This window comes from Panthera leo, chromosome C1 (genome assembly GCF_018350215.1).
Source record: "Panthera leo isolate Ple1 chromosome C1, P.leo_Ple1_pat1.1, whole genome shotgun sequence".
Taxonomy (NCBI): Eukaryota; Metazoa; Chordata; class Mammalia; order Carnivora; family Felidae; genus Panthera; species Panthera leo.
The window spans coordinates 99,005,888-99,030,457 of record NC_056686.1 but is presented as its reverse complement, the minus strand read 5'-3'; the positions used below and the strand labels follow the sequence as shown (position 1 = coordinate 99,030,457).

The following is a 24,570-nucleotide window of genomic DNA, read 5'->3' as shown; positions in this document are numbered from 1 at the left end:
TGAGATAAGAGCTCTAGCCTCCTCTACTCACTGAATATGGCCCCAGAAAGGCATTGCTGGGGGAGGAGAGCTGTGGGAGGGTCCAGCCAATCGGCAAGGGCTTATCAAGGGCTCACTCTGTGGTCATTTTGGGGGGAGGGAGGTATCTGGCCCCGTGCCCCGTAGAGGAAGGCCTCCCTGCCCCTTGTTTTGCTTGACTAAAGCTATTTTTTCTTTCAGGCTTTAGTTTAGAGGTCTGAGACCTAGAGCAAGGCTTTTCAGACTGTGGGTCACGACCATTAGTAGCTTGTGTAATCAATTTAGTGGAACACACCCAGCATTTAAAAAACAGAAGAAAGTAGGCTATTCAAGCACGTCAGACACGATAAAGGTACGTGTTGCTTCCGTTCATGCGTACTAAATTAATTTTTAATGGTGATCGTAGTAAAAAAAAAAATTAAAAAGGAAAGCCTCTAGCTCAGAGGTGGTATCTGTCCATTTCCCTCTTACTGTGGCATCAGAAACCCTTGCTCAATCTAGTTTAGACAAGAAGGGCCTTTATTATGTCACATAAAAGGAACTTTGGAGATGGAGCAGGCCCCAGGGCCGTTGATATAGGCTCCATCATGCTCCCAAGGATGCCAAGCCTTAGTGGTGGGTTTAGCCTCAGGGTGATCGCACAGTGGCCCCGGACGCTCCATGTCGCATCCAGAGAACATCCACGGACAGGAGAAATGGGCTGTGCTTGTGTCTCTGAAGAGGGAGGAAATCCTTCCTAGAAGCCTCCGGCTGCCTTCTCTACATCGATGGAGAATCAGTCACGACTCTTGTCTTAGACCCGTCCCTGGCGAGGGGGTAGGACTCCCTCAAATAGATGAGACTGAGCAGGATGTCCCCCTGGAGCTGAAGCCAGGAGGGAGGGGGCCTCTCTGATCAGAAATAGGATTCTGACCGTGGACCAGAAGGCAGAATGGGAGAAGATGCTTTCGGCGTCTGACAGGGACACGTGACTGATGGCAAGAATACACAGGAAATTCCTGCGAGTCAGGAAAAAGAGGGCAACCCCAACAGAAGAATAGGCAAAAAAGATAACACAATTTTCATAGAACAGTTAACCCTAAAAGCTAACAAACATGTGACAAAACACCCAGTCATTAATCACCAAAGAAATATGTATTTAAATGAGGTTATACAACCATTAGATTAAAAGTTGGAAAGCTGGATGTCGAGCTGTTGGCAACCCAAACACACAGCCCGTGGGAGTATGGACGGGTGCAGCCATTCTGGAAGGCAGTCTGATCTTCCTGTCAAATGATGTACATGCATCAAATATGGGACCAGCATGTCTCCTCCCAGGGAAGTTCTCACAAAGGCCACTGGGGACACGTGTGACCACGTTACCTGAAGCTTTGTTTGTGGTGGAGGGGAGTTGTCACAACTCTGCTGCCCATCACTGAGAGAAAGAAGAGGTCAAATGTGGGTATACCAACAAGGCACTCTGTAGCACTTCCAGGCGATGGCTTAGGAGTACCCAGGACAACCTGGATGGATCTTAAAAACAAAGTGTTTAAAAAAAAAGAATCTAGGGGCACCTGGGTGGCTCAGTCGGTTAAGCGTCCAACTTTGGCTCAGGTCATGATCTCGCAGTTTGTGAGTTCGAGCCCCGTGTCGGGCTCTGTGCCGACAGCTCGGAGCCTGGAGCCTGCTTCGGGTTCTGTGTCTCCTTCTGTCTCTGTTCCTCCCCTGCTTGCACTCTGTCTCTCTGTCTCTCTCTCTCTCTCTCTCTCTCTCAAAAATAAATAAAGATTAAAAAAATTAAAAAAAAGAATCTACTTGGTTATGAATTTTTTAAAGGTCATTTATTGTTGTTGTTAGAGACGTACTGTAGTATTTCTGGGTGAAATGATACGACGTCTGGAATTTGTGTTAAAATGCTCCTGAAAGAAAAAAAGTGAACATGGGAAGAGAGAACAGAGGAAACAAAATTGGCAGATGTTGGTAATTGTTCAAGCCTGGTCATGGCTGCACGGAGCTTTGTGAATACCATCTCTCCTTTGGTGTACTTTAGAGATTTTTCCTAACAAAAGCTTAAAACAACTCACTAAGCAATGCCTGGGTTGCAGGAGCACACTGAAATAAAAAGACGCACATTAAAACGGTACCTGCAAGGCAGAAGAATGGAATGGAAGCTGGTTATGGCGAATAAAAGGGAAAAGAACGTAGAGAAAACCCTTACTGTTCCATCAGAAAGGGCCAGAAGACTCAGGATGCCTGCCTCCCTCCCGGGGAGCCTGGGGTAGGTAAGGACACAGCATTTGTAGGGCCAATGGGATCTGCTCAGTGCCCACCTTTATTTTCTCAAGGAGCCGCCTCCTAACCCCTCGGGCTTTGTTAGGCTCTTCCTGTGGGTTTCTGCGCCATGGGGGGCTCTCCTGTTCTGGCATTTACTTCACCACATCTCACTACACCATCCTCCCCACCAGATGTGAGCTACAGGGCCTGGGACTGTGTGTTGTGTTTTGCTTTACGGCACATCCCCAGCCCGAGGCACAGAGCCCACCACACTGGGTGCACGCTGTAAAATCTGTTTAATGGAAAAAAATGGCCAGGGCTTGTGGGGCATTGTCTCGCTTTATTCTCACAGCAACTCTGCGAGGTAGGAAACAGTACTTTCCCCATTTGGTCCACAGGGAAATGGAGGCTCGGAGAGGTTAAGGAACGTGCTCAAAGTCACACAGCTAGAGCATGGCAGAGCCAGGATCCAGTCAGACCTTGTGCCGTTAGAACAAATATTCTCAACCACTGTACCTGTACGTACTGTCCTGAAGGAGGGATTGCATCCGCTGAGGCTGAGAGGAGATGCTAACACCCCGGAAGCTTTGAGAGCACCCAGCAGGCACTCCCAAACCAAGAGCCGAAGGTGGTGGTACAGGTTCTGATGTCAAAGGCACGGTTGAGAAGGAAATGGCATGATCAGGGAGAAGGGAAGCAAAGGAAAAGACCCTGCTAAAGAAAGCTGCAGGAGGCCAGCATGTGACTGAATCCAGGAACATCTTTTCTAAACTGTGCAGGGCTGAAATTAGAGGCTGAGCCAGCCTCCCCAACGGTGGGTGTCTTCCCTTCTAGTACTCCTTTATTTTTTATCTTTTTTTTTTTTTTAATGTTTTTAATGTTTACTTATTTTTGAGAGAGAGACAGGCAGAGCATGAGAGAGGAAGGGGCAGAGAGACGGAGAACTAGAACTTGAAGCAGGCTCCAGGCTTCGGGCTGTCAGCACAGAGCCCGACGCGGGGCTCGAACTCACAGACCACGAGATCATGACCTGAGCCGAGGTTGGAAGCCCAACCGACTGAGCCACCCAGGCGCCCCAATGTTTATCTTTTATTTTTGAGAGAGAAAGAGTGCAAGCGGGGCAGGTGCAGAGAGAGAGAGGGAGACAGAGGATCCTAGGGGGCTCCGTGCTGACAGCACAGAGCCCGACGCAGGGCTCAAACTCAAGAACTGTGAGATAATGACCTGAGCTAAAGTCAGACGCTCAACCAACTGAGCCGCCCAGGTGCCCCCCCTTCTAGTGGTTCTTAATCAGTAGTTCTCACCTGGGGGTGGTTTTGCCCTCTAGGGGTCATTTGGGAATGTCCAGAGCGAGAGGGTAACCAATGGTCTCTAATGGGTAGAGGCCAAGGATGCTGCTAACCATGGTACAATGCACAGGACAGCCCTGCCCTCGCCTGTGAGATAGTTCCATTCACCCCCTTGGCTTACTCTGGTCCTCTTTCAGCTTCCAGAAGCTCTAAATATAAGGACTTGACAAAGACAGGGTGTTGTCAGGAGAAGCCTGAATGTTGGCTGGGCCTAAGGGGTCTCCCATGTCGTGGTATCATTTCCTCTGATGGTTCGTTACGGTCCAGGACCGTTGCACCACGCTGCCTTCCCACTCTCGGGTACTTGGTCCCAACGACGTGCTGGTTAGTGTTTAACAACCGGCTCTGGGAAAACAGGCTTTGGTTTCAACGTTTGGTAATTTCCTTGGTGTAAACATTCCAAACTTGGCCAATTTCAGGCTACCCCGGTGAAGTCAGCTGGCATGCAGAATACCTGAAAATTAATCAAATGAGCTGGTAGAGGGCCGCTCTCACACACGACTGCTTAGACTCCCCTTCTAATCTTCCAGATTCTCTTCAGCCACATACACTTACCTACTGAGCCAATGGCTTAACCAAATAAAAGTTTATTCCTGCTCTGTCTCTCTCTGTCCCAAAAATAAATAAAAAAAAAAAAAAAAAAAAACGTTGAAAAAAAAAAAAAAAAAAAAAAGTTTATTCCTCCCTCCTCCTCCAAGCCGGGTATTCCTCATATAGCTCTCCTATGTGACTCTCCTCCAGACAGCTCGGGACCCAAACTCCTTCTATCTTGCAACTTACGTTCCTCTTGAGCAGTGGCTCTCAAGCTTCGTGTGCCTCAGAATCCGCTAGAGAGCTGGAAACCAAATTCCCCAGAGCCCTGATTCAGCTGCCCGGGAGCCTGGGAATGGCCATTTCCTTACAAGTCTCCCAAGTGATGCTGCTAGACGGGGCACACGTGTTGAGAACCACATTGGAATCATCTGGAGAGCTTTAGTAAATCCCGATGGCTGGGTACCACCTCCAGAGATCCTGATCTGATTGGCCTAGGAGGCAGCCTGGTCGTGAAGACAGATAGCAAGGGTCCCCAGGTGATTTCAGTGTGCAGCCAAGGATGAGAACCACTGTTTTAAGGGCCCATCGCTTCTTTCATTCAGCAGGTGGATGAAGGAAGAGAATGAGAACTTTATGCGGAAGGGCTTATGGGCCAGGCCCGAAGGTGATCTGTATATGAGCTCACGTCTCATCGCGTGCCTGCCTCTCACAGGGGAGACCGGGAAATGCTGGACACTCGGGAGGAAGGGGGGCACAGCTTGTTGAACAACTGGCAAGCTGCTGCCATACCTTCCCCTAACTGCTACTCTGGAACAATTGTAAGGAGATGGACACCCATGCGTGTGGACCCACAGTGTCAGCCATGTGAGTGTGTGGGAGTTGCTGACTTTAGGATGATTATGTTGATGTAAAAAACTACCGGAGACTACATAGGGTGCACTTGAGTCCCTGGAGGGAGGCAGCCTGTTGTGGTGGGAAAACCAAGCTTGCAGATCCGTGCGCAAACCTTTCCTCAACCACCCTTTACAAGTTCCTAATCTCTCCGAGTCTCGGTTTCCCCTCTGTGAAGTGGGAATCATTTCTACTTCTGGCCACTTCATAGGATTAGGTGAAATAAGCAGCGGGCTGCGAAGACAGTGCTGTAGGCACAAAGTCCATGTGCCCGCAAATGCCAGTTTCCTGAGGGCACCAGAGATCCGGGGACCAGAGCAGATGCCTGGGACGACTCTGGGCTCCTCTCCTGGGGTGTGCACGAAGAGCTGCGGGTGCTGGCTGAGAGCTAGCTGGCTTTCAGGGTTCTGCTGTCTGTTCTTTGGGAGAGAACGAACCCCCACCCCTCGCCTCCTCGTGAAGGATGAAGCTATGTTTCTGGGACAATGTTTATTGGCATTCATGTCCTCGGATGTCTGTCATTTTCGGGAAGGATTTAAAACCTTGCAACCAGTTTTAAATGGGGGCAGTTATTTCTACTCGAGAAAGGTCCTTTACATGACTCAACTGCTTCTTTAAACAGTTCCGCTTTCCTACGCACCTGTTACACCAAGGCTGTCCTGACGGCGGGAAGGGAAGGGATCCTTGCTGCCTAGAGAAGGCAGGGCCAGGAAGGACGGTGGTAGAACCACTGCCCGCTGGAGAGCAGTCCTTCACTTAGGGGCTGCAGGAGGTAAGGGACTCGCCACCCTCCAGCTCTCAGCCCTGCCACCCCAGAGACGGCCTGGGATTAGAGCCGCCTGGCCTCACGCTTCCCAGTTACCCAAGCTGCAGCTCAGTCACCTGGCAGTCCCTGGGGGCAAATCCGTTCAAGTAACTGGTCAACAGCATGTGCTTGATTTCTAAGAAACTTTCCATGATCTTATGTCTAAACACCGGCTCTGACCTTCCCCATGCTTTTTAATAAGACTGCTGCCCTTCTTAGGGGTCTTGGCCCCAGTCCTCGCCTTCTACCACAATGCCAACGCTTCCCTGGCACTTGCTTCTGAGTACCAGGTACAGAGTTTTAGGAGCCTGGCCTCTGAGCTCAGCTGTTCGGGTTTCAGGCCGACCCCCCCACTTCTGCCCCTTACTAGCCGTGTGACTTCAGGCAAGCTCCTCCACTCGGCAGGGGCCTCACTCTTCTCATTCATAAATGGTTGTGGTTTAGGACATTCCCTGGCACAAGTAGCTATTTCTGTCCTGTGGGAGCCGCAGGTACGCTCTCCTGGGTTTATCTTCAGGGGCCCCTTGGAGCACAGCTCTGATGGAGATGTGCGTATAGGCGGGGGTGGCTCTTCTTGGCGCCCCTGCAAGGAAGGTATGACAGTCCTCTCCGTTCTGTAGACAGAGGGGCTTGGAGAAAGCAAAGGTCTTGCCCAGCTCGCCTGCCTATTACACTGAGGAAGCAGGCTTCCCAAGCCACTGCTGACGCCACTTCTCTCTAGCCCCCCCCCCCCCCCGCCGCCCCGGGTGCAGGGAAGGAGGAGGGAAAATGAAACCCACCGCATGAAACTCTGCAGGCCCATGCAGCCCCAAGGCCAAGCCTGAGCCCGCCCTGAAGGCACTCTACTCTGCCAAAGCCTCTTCTGAAGCTCTGCACTTGGCGGGTCTGCCTCCAGGACAGGAGACAAAAGACCACCGGCCAGAGCCACATGAGGTTCTGGAGAAGTCCTTCTGCGCCTTGGCCCTTCTCTTTATTTTTTTTTCCACGCATCAAACGACTTCACTGCCGCTTTTCTTAATTGAGGTATAATTGGAATACGTATTACTTTCAGGTGTACAATGTTTGCGTGTATTTCCAAATGACCACCACAGGAAAGTCTCACCAGACATAGTTACATTTTTTTTTTTTTTGCTTACAAGAACTTTTAAAATGTACTCTCTTAGCCACTTTCAAACCTACAATACAGTATTATGAGCCATAGTTTCTATGCTGGACACTCCATCCCCAGGACTTATTTATTTTTTAACCGGAAATTTGTACCTTTTGAACCCCTTCACCCATTTCACCCACCCCTCAACCCCTGCCTCAGGCACCCACCAGTCTGTTCTCTGTTATCTATTTGCTTGGGTTTTATTTTTTGCTTATTTGTTTTATTAGAGTCCACATATAAGTGAGATCATACACTATTTGCCTTTCTCTGGCCGACTTATTTCATATAATAATGCCCTCAAGTTCCATTCTTGGGGTCACAAATGGCAAGATCGCATTCCTTTCGTGGCTGAACATTCCGTCATACACACACCACGTCCTCTTTATTCATTCAACCATTGATGGCGACTGAGGTTGTCTCCATATTTTTGGCTATTATAAACGATGCTGCAATGACACGGGGGCACAGATAGCTTTTTGAGTTCCTGTTTTCATTTTCGCTGGATAAATACCCGGAAGTGGAACTGCCAGGTCACGTGGTAGTCCTAGTTTTTGTTTTCTGGGCAAACTCCATACTGTTTTCTGCGGTGGCTGCATCAGTTTGCGGTCCAACCAACAGTACCTGTGTTTCCTTTACTCTGCATCCTAGCCAACACTTGTTATTTCTTGTCTTTTGGGTAAGAGGCATTCTTGACAGGTGTCAGGTGCTATCTTGTGGTTTCGATAGGCATTTCTCTGATGAGTGATGTGGACCACCTTTTCCTGTACCCATTGGCCATTGTACGTCTTCTTTGGAAAACCGTTCAGATCCTTTGCTCATTTTTAAATCAGATTGTTTTTGCTGTTAAATTGTGAGTTCCTTATATATTTTGGATCTTAACCCCTTATCTGATCTATAATTTGCAAATGTTTTTTTCCGTTTTGCAGGTTAACTTTTTATGTTGCCGATGGCTTTCTTTCTGTGCAGAAGCGTATGGTTTAATATAGTCCCAGTGTCAAACCCAGAGTCATCTCCAAGACCCATGTCCAGGAGCTTACTGCCTACGTTTTCTTCTAGGAGTTCTATGGTTTCCAGTCTTACATTCACATCTTTAATCCATGTTGAATTATTTTTTGTGTATAGTTTAAAATAGTGGTTCAGTTTCATTCTTATGTTTGTGTCAGTCCAGTTTTCCCAACACCATTCATTGAGGAGACTGTCTCCATTGTATATTCTTGGCTCCTTTATCATAAATTAACTGACCATATATGCGTGAATTTATTTCTGGGGTTTCTATTCTGTTCCATTGATCTATATGTCTGTTTTGTTTTTTTATTAAAGTATAACAATCTTATGTTAGTTTCAGGTGTGTGATAGATCATTTTGACAGTTCCATACATGAGTCAGTACTTACCATGAAAAGTGTAGTCCCCATCTGTCACTCTGCAATGCTTTTAGAATATCATTGACTATATTCTCTATGCCATACTGTTCATCACTGAGACTAACTTATTTCATGGAAGTTTCTACCTCTTACTCCCCTTATTTTTCCCATCACCATCACCTGCCTCCTGCTGGCAACCACCTGTTTGTTCTCTGTATTTAAAAGTCTGTTTATTTTGCTTTTTAGACTCCCCATATGAGTGGAAGCATATGGTATTTGTCTTTCTCTGGCTGACTTATTCCACTTAGCATAATGCCCTCTAGGTCCATCCATGTTGTCACAAATGGCAAGATTTCATTCCTTTTAACATTCCATCGTGCGTGCACATGTGCGTGTACATGTATAATGCACACCCATCTTCTTTATCCATTCATCTATCAATGGAGAATCAGGTTGCTTCCATACCTTGGTTATTGTAAATAATTCTGCAACAAACATAGGGGTGCACATGTATTTTCAAATTAGTGTTTTCATTTTCTTTGGGTAAATACCCGGTAGTGGAATTGCTGGATCATATGGTAATTCTGTTTCTGATTTTTTGTGGAACCTCCATACTGTTTTCCATGGCAGCTTCACCAAATTGCATTTCTGTCAACAGTGCACAAGGGTTCCTTTTTTCTCCACTTCCTGGTCAGGACTTGTTACTTCTTGTGTTTTTGATGTTAGCCATTCTGACAGGTGTGAGGTGATAGCTCATTGTGGTTTTGATTTGCATTTCCCTGATGATGAGTGATGTTGAGCATCTTTTGATGTGTCTGTTGGCCATGTGTATGTCTTCTTTGGAAAAATGTCTATTCATGTCTTCTCCCATTTTTTAATTGGATTATTTGTGTCTTGGGTGTTGAGTTTTATAAGTGTACACACACACACACACACACACACACACACACACTGGAATATTACTCAGCCAAAAAAAAAAAAAAAAGGAATGAAATATTGCCATTTGCAACAACACGGATGGAGCTAGAGAGTATTATGCCAAGCGACGTAAGTCAGAGAAAGACCGATACCATATGATTTCACTAATATGTGGAATTTGAGAAACAAACAAGCAAAGGGGAAAGAAAGAGAAAGGCCAAGAAACCAAGCAACAGATTATTAACTGTAGAGAACAAACTGGTTACCACAGGGGAGGTGGGTGGAGGGAGGGGTGAAATACACAATGGGGATTAAGGAGTGTGATTGCAATGAGCATGGGTGGTATAGGGAAGTGTTGAACCACTATATTATATACCTGCAACTCCTATCACACTGTATGTTAACTAACTGGAATTTAAATAAAAACTGAAAAATGAAGAAGTGTCATTTGAGGTCCTTTGCCCGTTTTTTAATAGGGCTCTTTGTCCTCTGGTGTTGAGTTGTATAAATTCTCTATGTGTTTTGGTTATTAACACCTTATTGGCTATGTCCTTTCGAACATCTTCTCCCATTCAGCAGATTGCCTTTTGTTGATCATTTCTTTTGCTGTGTTGTAAGAGCTTTTTATTTTGGCGTAATCCCAATAGTTTGTTTTTGTTCTCCTTACCTGAGGAGACAGATCCATAAATATGTTCCTAAGGGCAATGTCCAAGAGATTACTGCCTAGATTTATGTTAGAATTTTTATGGTTTCAGGTCTCACATTTAGGTCTTTAACCCATTTTGAGTTTATTTTTGTGTATGGCATCTGAAAGTGGTCCAGTTTCATGCTTTTGCATGTGGCTGTCCAGTTTTCCCAATACTGTTTATTGCAAAGAATGTCTTTTCCTCAGTGTATATTTTTGCTCCCTTTGTCATAGATTAATTGACCATATACACATGGTTTTTATTTCTGGGCTCTCTATCCTGTTCCATTGATCCATACGTCTACTTTTGTGCCAGCACCATACTGTTTTGATTACTACATCTTTGTAGTATACCTTGAAATCTGGGGTAGGTTTTCTCCAGCTTTGTTCTCAAGATTTCTTTGGCTATTTGGGGTCTTTTGTGGTTCCATAGAAATTTTAGGATTATTTGTTCTAGTGCTGTGAAAAATGTTATTGGTATTTTGATAGAGATTGCATTGAATCTGTAGGTTGCTTTGGGTAGTAGGGACGTTTTAATGATATTCTTCTAATCCATGAGCATGGAATATGTTCCACTTGCTTGTGTCCTCTTCAGTTTCTTTCACCAGTGTTTTATAGTTTTCAGAGCACAGGTCTTTCACTTTCTTGGTTAAGTTTACCCCTGGGTATTTTATTCTTTTTGGTGCAATCGTGAATGGTATTGTTTTCTTAATTTCTCTTTCTGTTACTTCATCATTAGTATGTAGAAAAAATGCAATTGATTTCTGTATATTAATTTTGTATCCTACAACTTTACTGAATTCAGTATTCTAATAGTTTATTGGTGAAGTCTTCAGGGTTTTCTATGTATAGTATTATGTCATTTTCAAACAGTGACAGTTTTACTTCTTATCAATTTGAATGACTTTTATTTCTTTTTCTTATCTGATTGCCATGGCCAAGACTTCCAGCACTACGTTGAATAAAAGTGGTAAGAATGGACATTCTTATTCCTGATCTTAAGGAATAGCTTTCAGGTTTTCACCATTGAGGATGATGTTAGGTGGGGGTTTATCCTATTTGGCCTTTATTTTTTTTTTTAATTTTTATTAAATTTATTTGTTTATTTTTAAATTTACATCCAAGTTAGTTAGCATATAGTGCAACAATGATTTCAGTAGGTTCCTTAATGCCCCTTACCCATTTAGCCCATCCCCCCTCCCACCACCCCTCCAATAAACCTCTGTTTGTTCTCCACATTTAAGAGTCTCTTCTGTTTTGTCCCCTCCCTGTTTTTGTATTATTTTTGCTTCCTTTCCCTTATGTTCATCTGTGTTGTATCTTAAGTTCCTCACATGAGTGAAGTCATACGATGTTTGTCTTTCTCTGACTAATTTCACTTAGCATAATACCCTCTAGTTCCATCCACGTAGTTGCAAATGGCAAGATTTCATTCTTTTTCATTGCCTAAATGGCCTTTATTATGTTGAGGTGTATGTTCCCTCTGAATCTGCTTTGTTGAGATTTTTTATCATGAACAGGTGTTGAATTTTGTTGAATGCTCTTTTTTTGCATCTATGAAATTATCGTCATTTTTGTCCTTCATATTATTTGTTATATATTACATTGATTTATGAAATTGAACTATCATTGTATCCCCAGAATAAATCCCACTTGTTCATGGTGAATGGATCCTTTTAATGTATTGTTGAATGCAGTTTGCTAATATTTTGTTCAACAGTTTTGAATCTATGTTATTATAGTTCTTCCTGATTCAGTTTTGGGAGGCTATCTGGTTTCTAGTAATTTATCCATTTTTTCTACGTTGTCCAATTTGTTGGCATATAATCTTCCATAGTAGTCTCTTTTAATCCTTGTGTTTCTGTGGTGTGGGTTGCTATTTCTCTTTCATTTCTGATTTTATTTATTTAGGTTCTCTTTTTTTTATGGATAAGTCTGGCTAAACGTTTATCCATTTTTGCTTATCTTTAAAAAGAATTCTTTTTAAATGTTTATTTTTGAGACCATGCGAGAGACAGAGTGCAAGCAGCAGAGGGGCAGACAGAGGGAGACACAGAATCTGAAGTGGGCTCCAGGCTGGAGCCCACTTCAGATTCTGTGTCTCCCTCTGTCTGTCTGAGCTGTCAGCCCAGAGCCCGATGCGGGGCTCGAACTCACGAACTGTAAGATAGATCATGACTTGAGCCAAAGTCAGACACTGAACAGACTGAGCACTCAGGTGCCCCTATTTTTGCTTATCTTTTTAATGAAACAACTCTTGATTTCGTTGATCTGTTCTATGGTTTCTTAAGTCTCTATTTCATTTATTTTGTCTCTGATCTTCATTATTTCCTTTTTTCTACTATCCTTGGGCTTTATTCTTCTTTTTCTAATTCCTTTAGTTATAAGATCAGATTCCTTCAGTTATAAAAATCCTTTGGGATTTTTCTTGGTTTTTGAGGTAGGCTTGTATCACTATTAATTTCCCTCTCAGAGCTGCCTTTGCTTTCTCCTAGGCATTTTGGACCATTGTGTTTTCATTTTCATTTGTCTTCGTGTATTTTTTATTTCCTCCTTGATTTCTTCACTGACCCATTGGTTGTTTAGTAGTATGTTGTTTAGCCTCCATGTGTTTGTGTTTTTTTCCAGTTTTTTTCTTGTAACTGATTTCCAGTTTTATATTGTTGTGATCAGAAAGGATGCTTGATGTGATTCCAATTTTCTTTAATTTATTGAGACATGTTTTGTGGCCTAACATGTGATCTATCCCAAAGAATGTCCCATGTACACTTGAAAATAATATGTATTCTCTTGTTTTGGGATGATGGAATATTCTGTATATATCTGTGAAGTCCATCTGGTCTCATGTATTATTCAAAGACACTGTTTCCTTATTGATTTGCTGCCTGGATGACTGATCTATTGATGTAATTGGGATAATAAAGTCCCCTAATATTATTCTACTACTGTCAATTTCTCCCTATGGCTGTTAATATTTGCTTTATGTATTTAGGTGCTCCAATGGTGCATGCATACATATTTACAATTGCTGTATCCTTTTGTTGGATTGATCTTTTATCGTTATGTTTTTATGGCAGCATATAGATGGCTCTTGGGTTTTTTAAAATCCATTCTGTCACTCTGTGTATTTTGATTGGAGCATTTAGACTACTTACTTATAAGGTAATTAATAGGGTTGTACTTACTGCCATTTTGTTAATTGTTTTCTGGTTTTTTGGACAGTTCTTTTCTGTTCCTTTCTTCTCTTGCCCGCTTTCCTTTTGAGTGATGACTTTGGTGTTATGCTTGCCTTTGCTTGGCTTTCTTTTTCTTTATTTTTTGTGTATCTATTATAGATATTTGGTTTCTTATTGCCATGAGGCTCATATAGAACATATTGAGTACATAGCCGTCTATATTAGTTGTCACTTAAGTTAGAACACATTCTAGAATGACTTTAGGGGCACCTGGGTGGCTCAGTCGGTTGAGTGTCTGACTCTTGATTTCAGCTCGGATCATGACTTCATGGTTTGTGAGATTGAGCCTTGCATTGGGCCTTGCACTGACAGCTTGGAGCCTGCTCAGCGTTCTCTGTCTCTCTCCCTTGCTCTCTGCTTCTCCCCTGCTTGTGTTCTCTGTCAATCTGTCTATCTCTCTCTCTCAAAATAAATAAACGTAAAAAAAAAAAAAGAACTTGGGGGCACCTAGGTGGCTCAGTTGGTTAAGCATCTGACTCCGGCTCAGATCATGATCTCGCGGTTCATGAGTTTGAGCCCGGCATTGGGCTCTGTGCTGACAGCTCAGAGCCTGGAGCCTGCTTCGGATTCTGTGTCTCCCTCTTGCTCTCTCTTTCTGCCTCTCCCCTGCACACACACACACACACACACACACACACACACACTCTTGCTCTCTCTCAAAAATAAAAAAATATTTAAAAAAATTTTATTTTTACTCTCCCCACCACATTTTATGTGTATATTGTCATATTTTATATCTTTTTATTTTGTGAGTTTAACTGAGTTTTTAGATATAATTGATTTTTACTACCTTCTAAAATTTTTTCCTTTCTAATTTTCTTCTAAGTTCTAATCCATTTGAACTTTTCCATTTGAACAAGTCCCTTTTAACATTTGAACAAGTCCCTTTTAACATTTTCCATTTGAACAAGTCCCTTTTAACATTTCTTGTAGGGCCAATTTAATGGTGATGAGTTGATTTAATGTTTATTTGGGGAATTCTTTATTTCTCCTTCAATTCTGGGTGACAACTTTGGCAGGTAGAATGTTCTTGGTTGTGGGTTCCCCCCCCTTTCAGTACTTCACGTATTCCATGCCACTCCCTTTTGGCTTGCAAAGTTTCTGATGAAAAATCAGCTGATAGACTTCTGGCATTTCCCTTGTATATAACCCCTTCCCTTTCTCTTGCTGCTTTTAAAATTCTCTCTTCATTTTTTGGCATTTTAATTATTATGTGCGAAGGTATGGACCTCCTTGACTTCGTCTTGTTTGGAACTCTCTATACTTGCTGAACTGGGATGTCTGTTTCCTTCTCCAGGTTAGGGAAGCTTTCAGCTGTTTATTTCTCCAAATAAGTCTTCTGTCCCATTCTTTCTCTCTTCTCCTTCCTGGACCACTATAATGTGAATGTTTGCTTGCTTGATGTTATCCAAGGGATCCCTTAACCTATCCTCATTAAAAAAAAAAAAATTCTTTTTCCTTTTTGCTGTTCAATTTAGGCGCTTTCCGTTCTCTTTTCCAAATTGCTGGTCTGTCCTCTGCATCCTATAATCTGTTGATTCCTTCTAGTTTATTTTTCATTTCAGTTATTGTACTCTTCAGCTCTGGTTCTTTTTTATGTATTTTTTAAAAATCTCTTTCTTAAAGTTCTGAGTTCATCTACTCTTCTCTCCACTCTGATGAGCATCTTCATGACTATTTGAACTCTATTAGATTGGTTATCTACATTTCATTAGTTCTTTTTCTGAGGTTTTGTCTTGTTCTTTCATTTGTGGAGCATATTCCTGTCTCCTCATTTTGCTTGACTTGCTGTGTTTGTTTCTATGAATTGGGTGGAACGACTGCTTCTTCTAAGTCTGAGGGAACACTCCCGTGTGTGGCCATCCCCTGTATGGACTGTGTGTGCCTGATGACTTTGTTGGCTGGCCGGTTGGAGCTGTGGCTGGCATGGGCCAAGGGTTCTGGGCCACTCCATGCTGGAGTTGCCCTGGTGGGATGGCTGGAGCTGAAGTGGACACGGGCCACGGCAGTTCCAGGGCACCCTGGCAGGACAGCTGAAGCTTCAGCGAGTGCAAGACAGGGGGCCCTGGTATGCTCCACACAGGACTGCCCTGATGGGGCAATTGGATCTGAGGCAGGTGTGAGCCAGCATTTCCTGAAGCCCTCTGTGTTGCGGGGTGCTCTGGCAAATCCTCTGAAGCCGAAGTGGCGCAGGCTGAGTGTTCCACGGTGCATTGTGTCTGTGTCACCTCGGTGAGTCAGATGGAGCTGTGAGCACTGACCAGGGGTGTCCTAGTGTGTGTTGCACTGGACCGCCTTGTGGGACATCTGGGGCTTGTGTGGGCGAGGGACTGGGTCTCACTGAGATGGCAGGCCAGCTAAGGCACCTGGACCCTCCCCCTGTCCATGTCATCAAGGTGGAGAGGGAACATATTCTGTGGTGGTTGCCAGTCCCTCTGACCCAGAGTTCCAGCAGCTCTTCTGCCATTTTGCTGGTTTCTTTATATTCTAGTTGCGTGTTTAAACCATGGCTTTTTCCCGTGCCCCACAGTAGATGGATCTGCTCATGGTCCCTCAGTGTTATCCCTCCCTACTGCCAAATCGCAGCGCTGGGGGGTGTGTGTGGGGGGGAGCTGGCTTTTGTTACCATGTCTCCATCTCTCTTGCCTTTCTCTATGTGGTCTCTCTGTTGTGCAGACGCTGTTCAGACAGCCCTCAGTTCTTTTTCAGGAAGAATTAATTGCTCTATAAGTATGTATAGATTTGGTGTGTCTGTGGAGGAGATGACTTCTGGGTCTTCTGAGTCACCATCTTGGACTGGAACGAAATCTTATTTCTTTTTCTTAGTTAATTGCCGTGTCCAGGACTTCCAATACTACGTTGAATAAAAGTGGTGAGGGGCGCCTGGGTGGCTCAGTCGGTCGAGCATCCAACTCTTAATTTCAGCTCAAGGCATGATCCCAGAGTTGCGGGATCTAGCTCTGCATCAGGCTCCATGCTGGACGTGGGGCCTGCTCTTGGGATTCTCCCTCTCCCTCTCTCTGCCCCGCCCCACTCACTTGCACACTCTTTCTCTCTCTCAAAATAAATAAACTTAAAAAAAATTGGTGAGAGTGGGGATCCTTGTTTTGTTCCTGACCCGAGAGGAAAAACTTCCAGCTTTTCACCACTGAGTGTGATGTTTGAGTTTGTCATATATGGCCTTTATTATGCTGAGGTATCTTCTCTCTGTACCCACTTTGTTGAGAGTTATTTTTTTTTTAAATCCTAAATGGGTAAAACCATAAAAAATGGTTTTATCCATTTATTTGAATTTTGTCAAATGCTTTTCTGCATCTAAATCCTATTTGATCATGATGTATGATCCTTTAATGGATTTAATGTAATATATTGTATTTAATGTATGTAATGTATTTTAATTTATTGTTTGCTAGTATTTTGTTGAAGATTTTTGCATCTATGTTTATCAGGAATATTGACCTGTAAATTTCCTTTTTTGTGGACTCCCTGTCTAGTTTAGGTATCAGGATATTGCTGGCCTCATAGATACATTTGGAAGTATTCCCTCCTTTTCTATTTTTTTGGAAAATTTTGAGAAGGATTAACATTAATTCTTCTTTAAATGTTTGGTAGAGTTCACAGTGAAACCATCTCGTCCTGGACTTTGTTTTTTGAGAGATTTTTTATTACTGATTCAATCTCCTTACTAGTAATTGGTCTGTGCACATTTTCTATTTTTTCGTGATTCAATCTTAATAGTTTGTATGTTTTGGGGCGCCTGGGTGGCTCAGTCGGTTAAGCGTCCGACTTCAGTTTGGGTCACTATCTTGTGGTCCGTGAGTTCGAGCCCCGCGTCGGGCTCTGGGCTAATGGCTCGGAGGCTGGAGCCTGCTTCCGATTCTGTGTCTCCCTCTCTCTCTGCCCCTCCCCTGTTCATGCTCTGTCTCTCTCTGTCTCAAAAATAAATAAAACATTAAAAAAAAAATAGTTTGTATGTTTCTAGGAATTTATCCATTTCTTCTACATTGTCAAATTTATTGGCATATAATTGTTCATGGTATTCTCTTACGATCTCATCTATTTCTGTGGCATCAGTTGTAATATCCCTTCTTTCATTTCTGATTTTGAGACCTCCCTTTCTCTCTCTCTTCTTGGTGAGTATAGGTAAAGTTTTGTCCATTTTGTTCATCTTTTCAAGGAACCAGCCCTTGGTTTCATTGATCTTTTCTATTATCTTTTTGGTCTCTATTTCATTTATTTCTGGTCTGATCTTTGTCATTTCCTTCCTTCTACTATCTTTGCATTTTGTCCCTTGAGGTATAAAGTTAGGTTGTTGGAGATGTTTTGTTTCTTGAGGAAGGCATTCACTGCTATGCTACATCCCATAAGTTTTGGTACGTTGTATTTCCATTTTCATTTGTCTCGAGGTACTTTTTTTCATTTGTATTAAGTTTTTAATTTTAATTCCAATAGAGTTGACATACAGTGTTATATTAGTTTCAGATATACAATATAGTGATGGAAAAATTCTTTAAAAAAAATTTTTTTTAATGTTTATTTCTGAGAGACAGAGTGTAAGCGGGGGACGAGCAGAGAGAGAGGGAGACACAGAATCTGAAGCAGGCTCCAGGCTCTGAGCTGTCAGCACAGAGCCCAATAAGGGGCTCGAACTCATGAATCTTGAGATCCATGCCTGAGCCGAAGTCTCCGTGGCTTAACGGACTGAGCCACCCAGGCGCCCCTAGTGATTCAACAATTCTATACATTACTCAGTGCTCATCATGATAAATGCAAGGTACATTTTGATTTCTTCGGATTTCTTTTTCCTTTTCTTTTTTTTTTTTTTTTTTTTTGACTGGTGGTTTTCAGTAGCATGCTGTTTTATCTCCACATATTTGTGCATTTTCCAGCTTTCTTCTTAGAGTTGATTTCTAGTTTTGTACCATTTTGGTCAGAAAAGATGCTTGATTATATTTCAGTCTTTATTAGGACTTGTTTTGGGGCCTAACGTATGATCTGTCCTGGAGAATGTTTCATGTGTACTTGAAGAATATTAGTTCTGCTGCTTTTGGATGGGATAGTCTCTAGACCAGATGAATTTAATAGGCATCTAATGTATCATATAAGGCTGATGTTTCCTTATTGATATTCTATCTGGACGATCTATCCATTGACGAAAGTGCAGTATTGAATTCCCCTAGTATTGTTATATTGCTGTCTGTGTCTCCCTTTAGGTCTGTTACTGTTTGCTTTATATATTTAGGTGCTTCTACATTGAGTGCATAAATACCTACAACTCTTCTATCATCTTGTCGGATTGACCCCTTATCATCATATACTGCCTTTCTTTGTCTCTTCCTACAGCATTTGTTTTAAAGTCTATTTGTCTGGTATGAGTATAGCCACACCAGCTTTCTTTTGGTTTCCATTTGTATGGAGTATCGAATATCTCTCCCCATCCTTTCATTTTCAGCCTGTGTGCATCCTTATATTTGAAGAGAGTCTATTGTGGGCAGCAATAGGTGGGTCTTTTTTTTTTTTTTTTAATTGTTTGAGCCACTGTCTTTCAGTTGGAGAAGCTAATCCATTTACATTTAAAGTAATGATTGATAGGTATATAGTTACTGCCATTTTGTTTTGTTGTTTGTTTTCTGGCAGGTTTCGTTTTCACTGTTTTCTTTTGTGATTGGATGACTTTCTTCAGTGGTATGCTTAGATTTCTTTGTCTTTGGTGTATCTACCATAAGGTTTTGCCTTGTGGTTATCATGAGGCTGGCACATAACCACTGATTATTTATAACAGTATAAATTTATAACTTAAGTTTGAATGCATTCTAAGGCTCTACATTTTTACTCTGCTCCCCACCCCCACGTTTTATGTTTTTAGTGTCCTATTCTACATCTGTTTATCTTGTGCATCTGTTAACTGTTGTAGTCAACAGTTAACCTTCACGCCAGCTTTAGTGGGTGATCCATCTTTACAACTTTAATCGAAATTGTAGGATATATCTACCTTTTACCAGTGAGATTTCTATTTTTATATTTGCTACTTTCTTATATTTTCTCTTTTTTGAAGTTCTCACTGGGTTCATCCATGCTTTTGCTGAGTTTGGTGAGCATCTTTATGACGATTATTTTGAACTCTATCAAATAAATCACATATCTCTGGTTCATTAATGGTGAGGGAGGATGGGGCAAGCTGAGGGCGAAATACAGGCTGGTACCCACTCCCACCCCCAGCTCCAGGTGGGATATGTGTGATATCCTTGGACATTCCTGGCTACCCAAGAACAAAGGAAAGGGGTTTAAGTGCCTGCCACGTGGGAAACTAAGGCAAAAATGAAAAATTAAATTCCCTTCCTGCCTACAGCCCATTGACAAGTCCTTGAGACCTGCAGAGTGACCTTTCCTCTAGGAGCTCAGCTACCTCAAGATGACACTTTGCTGGGGACAAAAGAGAATCTTAGCTTAACATTGTCCCAACCTCAAGGATCCTGTAAGTCTACTTCCTTTATCTCAACTGCCCTAAGATCTAGGCTGTCAATCATACTCCAAGCTTATGGCCCCCTGATATACATCTAAAGGGTCTCATGACTGAGGTTTTATTAAGTGGTAATAAATGGCATTTCCCTAGCAACAGCTAGCCCCTCAAGATCCTGGAAACCTTGCCTCCAAAATTCCATAGAGACTTACTTACATAGACACCCTGATCCCCTCCCAACCTGAGGGTATATAATGAGTTACCTGTCACGACCCTAGTGCAGCTCTTCCTGCCCATGGGTCCTGTCCCCATGTTTAATAAAATCACCTCTTTGCACCAAAGAGGTCTTCAAGAATTCTTTCTTGCCCGTTGGCTCTGGACCCCATGAACCCCCCATCACCCCAAAACTTCATCAGTTAAGCACTTCTTCAAGGTTTTATTTTGTTCTTTCGTTTGGAACATATTCCATTTTCTTCATTTTCCTTGACTCCCTGTGTTGGTTTCTATGCATTAGATAAAACAACTCCCTCTCCCCATCTTTAAGGAGCAGCCTCATGTAGGAAATGAACCTTATAGTTCACCCCTGCCTTAGCTTTTGGTTATCGCAAACCTTTGTGATTGTCCAAGCATTGTTTTCAGTGGCCCTCAGTAGTTGAGGGTGTACCAACATCTGTCAGTGTCCCAAAGGGGAGGAGTTCAATCAGCACCTAAACTCAGGCTGATTGGAAACCAGACCCTTAGGCAGTACCTTGTAGAGAATGACTATATAGTCCTGACCATTATGACCATGACCATTATATATATATGTGTATATATATATAACTATAACTATATATATATATAGTTATAGTTATATATAGTTATATATATAGTTCTCTCTATATATATAGTTCTGTGGGGCTGCCAGCTCAAGTCCCACCAGACGCCAAACCCGGGCAATCTGGAGGTGCCCTCTGGGTAGTAGTCGCAGAAATTAGGGTGTCAGACGAGAGTCCGAGTTCCTTTCTGGGAGATGCTGGCGATCTGGAGCGAGGCAGGACAGTGCAAAGATGGCGTCCAGTGGCCTCCATCCCCAGAGTGCATCTCGGCTGTGTACCAAACCAGAAGCCTGCTCTTGGGGCTGAGGCTCTTGGACAAGCAGATAGGTCTCTCACAAAAATACTTGGTGCGTCTCTCAGTCTGCTGTCTGTGCAGTGCCCTGGAGGTGATAAGCAGCCAAGAACAAGCCCCTGAATTGTTCTAGTCCCCTAGGATCCCAGAATGCAAGCCCTGCTGCTCACCTAGGACTAGGCAATCCAGGAGCATCTCCTGGGGGGGAAGCCATGAAAGCTGGGGCACCAGACCCATGTGCAAGCTCCTCTCCAGGAGATACTGGCACTGTGGAGTGTAGCAGAGGGAAAGCGAGAAGATAGTGCCCACCTTCTGTGGGCTCCGGAAAGAAGGACCGCAGGGCCTTGACTTCATTAGAAGCTTGCCCCTCAGTTGATGCCTTAAGATCAGCAAACAAACCTCTTTCACATAAAGTCTGGGTTCCTCTCAACTGGCTGCTTCTATGCTGCTCCCCGGGCCAAGTAAGACTGTGCACAAGCTTTGTAAATGCGCTTGTTCAGGGGCGCCTGGGTGGCTCAGTTGGTTGAGCGTCTGACTCTTGATTCTGGCTCAGGTCATGATCTCACGGTTTGTGGGTTCGAGCCCCACATCTGGCTCTTGCACTGACAGCGTGGAACCTGCTTAGGATTCTCTCTCTCTGCTCTCATAAACTTTGTTTTTTTGTTTTTTTGTTTTTTTGTTTTTTTTACAGCTGTTTTCAGTTTGCTATACCATTATGGGCATGACGGACGTAAACCCCATTGGTTTCCAAAGCTAAATGTTTTAGGGGCTTGTCTCTCAGGTGAAGGTAGAGTGCCCACTGTGGAGGACGAAACCTTTGCTCCCCAGGGGTAGTAAAAAGCTCCAGGTTTTGAGGTCCGTCCAGTTGTGGCAGTCATGCCAGGGTTGGGGTTTCTGGAAAGGTTGTGTTTCCACCTCTCCTACGTGCTTCAGTGTTGGGTTTTTCTTGTTTGCCTGATGTGTAGGCATCACTCTGCTTCTTTGTAGGTTTTTTCCCAGAGGAAGCTGTTCCATATGCAGCCGTAGATTTGGTGTGTGTCCATGGAAGGAGGTGAGTTCAGGATCTTCCTATGATGCCATCTCGAAGTGGAGCCCGCCTTTCTCCTTAAATAGGGAGTATTGGCCACTGTGCTAAAGTGCCAACTTCTCTTCTGAAGGCGCTGAGCTGAACATGACGGGGAAAACAGAAAAGACAGGCTCCTGGACCTCATAGAACTTACAGGTTAGCAGGGGAAAATGGATATTAATGATTGCATAAGTGAATGACAGAATTGTGACTTCTGTGAAGGGGTACTAAGTAACCAGCTATCTAATAGGAGGTGACAACCTAGTAGGGGGTTGCAGTGGGGCGGGGGGACGGTGTTTTATGAGCTCATTTGAGGCCCAAGACAGGGATTCAAAAGCTCTGGGACCCAGGCACGTCCAAGGACCTGTGTCCACCTTGGTGCCTCTGTTTGTACATCTCTTTGCCTTCTATCATCACTTGCCATGGTCTCCCACCAAACTTCTTCACATCCTGATTCCATGAATGGCTCCTGAATACTCTCTAAATTCCAGCCTCAAAGTTTTAGGAGACCGGCAAATTCATAGGCTCCTGCAGACCTGGGCATACATTTTCCTTGGGTGAAGTGTCAGCCCTGACTCAAGAAACTGAAATGCAGGGTGAGGGTGAAGTGTTAAAAAATATGGAAAAGGTCTGGTAATGAGCATTCATTCATTCAACGAGTACTCAATGTGCCAGATGTTGGGGAGGGTATGGCCTGGGCTGCGTGCTCAGGAACTCGTAGTTTATCAGGGAACACACTAATAAATAGGCGTAGGTGCTAGAAGGTGTAAAAACACGAGGGCCCACTGAGACTTTCCCAAGGAGGAGAGGCCTGAATGGTAGCCAGAGAGTTGAGTCAGTCAGCCGGGGGAATGCGGGTTGGGCCCACGCGGGTGGCTTGCCAAGGGGACTTGTAGGACGGCGGGGGGAGGCAGAAGGGACTTCCTGGGAGCCTGAACGGCTGAGCAGAGATAGGTTTCTGTGCTGGAGTCAAGGGTGAAGGCGTGGATGGTGAGAGAGGCAGCCACGCAGAGCTTGGAAGGTGGGATTGAGCAATGCTTCTCAGATTTTGACATGCATCAGAATCACCTGGAAGGCTCTTTGAAGCAGATTGCTGTGTCCCGCCTCCAGTTTCAGATTCAGTCGGTGCGCATCAGAAGGTGCATTGCCATCAAGTTCCCCGGGAGATACTGGTCCAGAGACCACATTTAGAGAAGCACTGGACTGAAGGCTGAGAGTCAGGGGACTGGCCAGGAGCTCTTGCGGGTGTCCAGAAGTGAAGGGCAGTGCCAGAAGGGAAAGGGTTTTATCGAGGACCAGCCACCGTGCCAATCTCTTTACATATAACCTCCGCGCTTTCAACAATTCTCAAATGTCATTGGGATTCTAAAGGAAGCACCGAGAGGCAAAATTCTGTACTCATGGTCAGTAAGTGACTGTCTAGGCTAAAGACCCAAAGCCTGTTGTCAGCCACACTGGAACTGAGTGGCGATTGCATGGTGGCAGGGGCCGCAGCAAGGTAAGGGAGACAGAAACTTCACATGACTTCCGGCTTTCTGATTTGGGCAACGGGGCGATAAATGTCATTGCCTAGACCATGTTCATTTTGAGACTAGCGTGTTATGCTTTGTGGGCAAATACAGATGTCCAGTAGACAACTCGATTCACGGGTCTGGGGGCTCAGAAGAGAGGAAAGCATTGTGGGTGTTGTGTTGTGAAACCCACAAGAATAGGAAGCGGGCAGAGGGAAAGGCATGGGGACCCCCCCTGAGGAAACGAACAGCCAAGGAGCAGGTGAGGAGGAGGCAGAAGGCTAAGGAGTGGGCAGCCATGATGATGGTAGAGATGATGGGTCCGGTTTGGGCAAGGGGGTGATGGAGACACAGGTGCTGTAGAAGCCAAGGACCGGGAATCAGGTCAGAGATGACAGTTATCAGTGGACTGGTGTTAACAGGAGCCGGGAGGCGGCGGAGGGATGATTAGGTGAGCAAGTAGAGGGAGGAGGCTGGCCAGGATGGCTGTGTTGCAGATTTGTGGGGGTGCACCGTCTCTGGGGTCAGCATCCCTCAGCTGTTTCTGTCCCTGTTCTGGAGCCATACTTAGCTACTACCGAGAGGGCTAAAGTGAGAATTGGAGTGCAAAGTAGAAATGAGCCCAGGCGTCTAGTCTTTTAGAAAGCTTGAGAACATCTGACCCATCAGGAGGCCTGGTTCTGGTACCAGTTTTTTCCGTCACTTAGCTGCTTCCTCTGGAGCAAACTTTTGGCTGTAAAACTGGTTATTCAGTGATTGTCAGAAGGTAGAAATGTTCTGGTGGGAAGGGGGTGGGAGGTTCGGAGACTCCCCTTGTCCTGCCCCACCCTTCCTCCAGGTGTTTCGAAGGCGAGGGCCGCTTAGAGCGGTGAGAAGCCTGGCCTGGAATCTACCTGGGGTCACCCCCTGACCCTGACTCTGCCGTGTCAGGCTGCTTCGAGCTCTTTGGGAATACCCATGACCTTCGTTGTAGTGATGTTGGGTTCACTGGTCAACCCTCCAGGGGTGCCAGAGACCAGACACAGGGGCAGTAGGGGTGGGGACAGCAAATCTGACAGGGCTGTGCTGGTTGAAGCATGGGGAGGGGGTTGGGTGCTCATGAGGGCCATTGTAGCAGTGAAGGGCAAGGTGTCCTTGAGTGGCCAGTTACCACCAGTCTCCTGGACTCATAATCCTGAGGACTTTCTATGTTGGCTTCATCCTAGTTTCCATGTTGGGCGA

The 24,570-nt window shown here is 44.3% G+C and overlaps 1 long non-coding RNA gene across 1 annotated transcript; it reads left to right on the top strand.

Moving 5' to 3' along the window:
- The first annotated feature begins 214 nt into the window (after positions 1–214).
- On the top strand, positions 215–21,970 carry LOC122227576. Its single transcript, XR_006206133.1, has 3 exons — positions 215–370; positions 21,760–21,823; positions 21,930–21,970. It is a non-coding gene; the product is annotated as an uncharacterized LOC122227576 (long non-coding RNA).
- Positions 21,971–24,570: the final 2,600 nt, after the last annotated feature.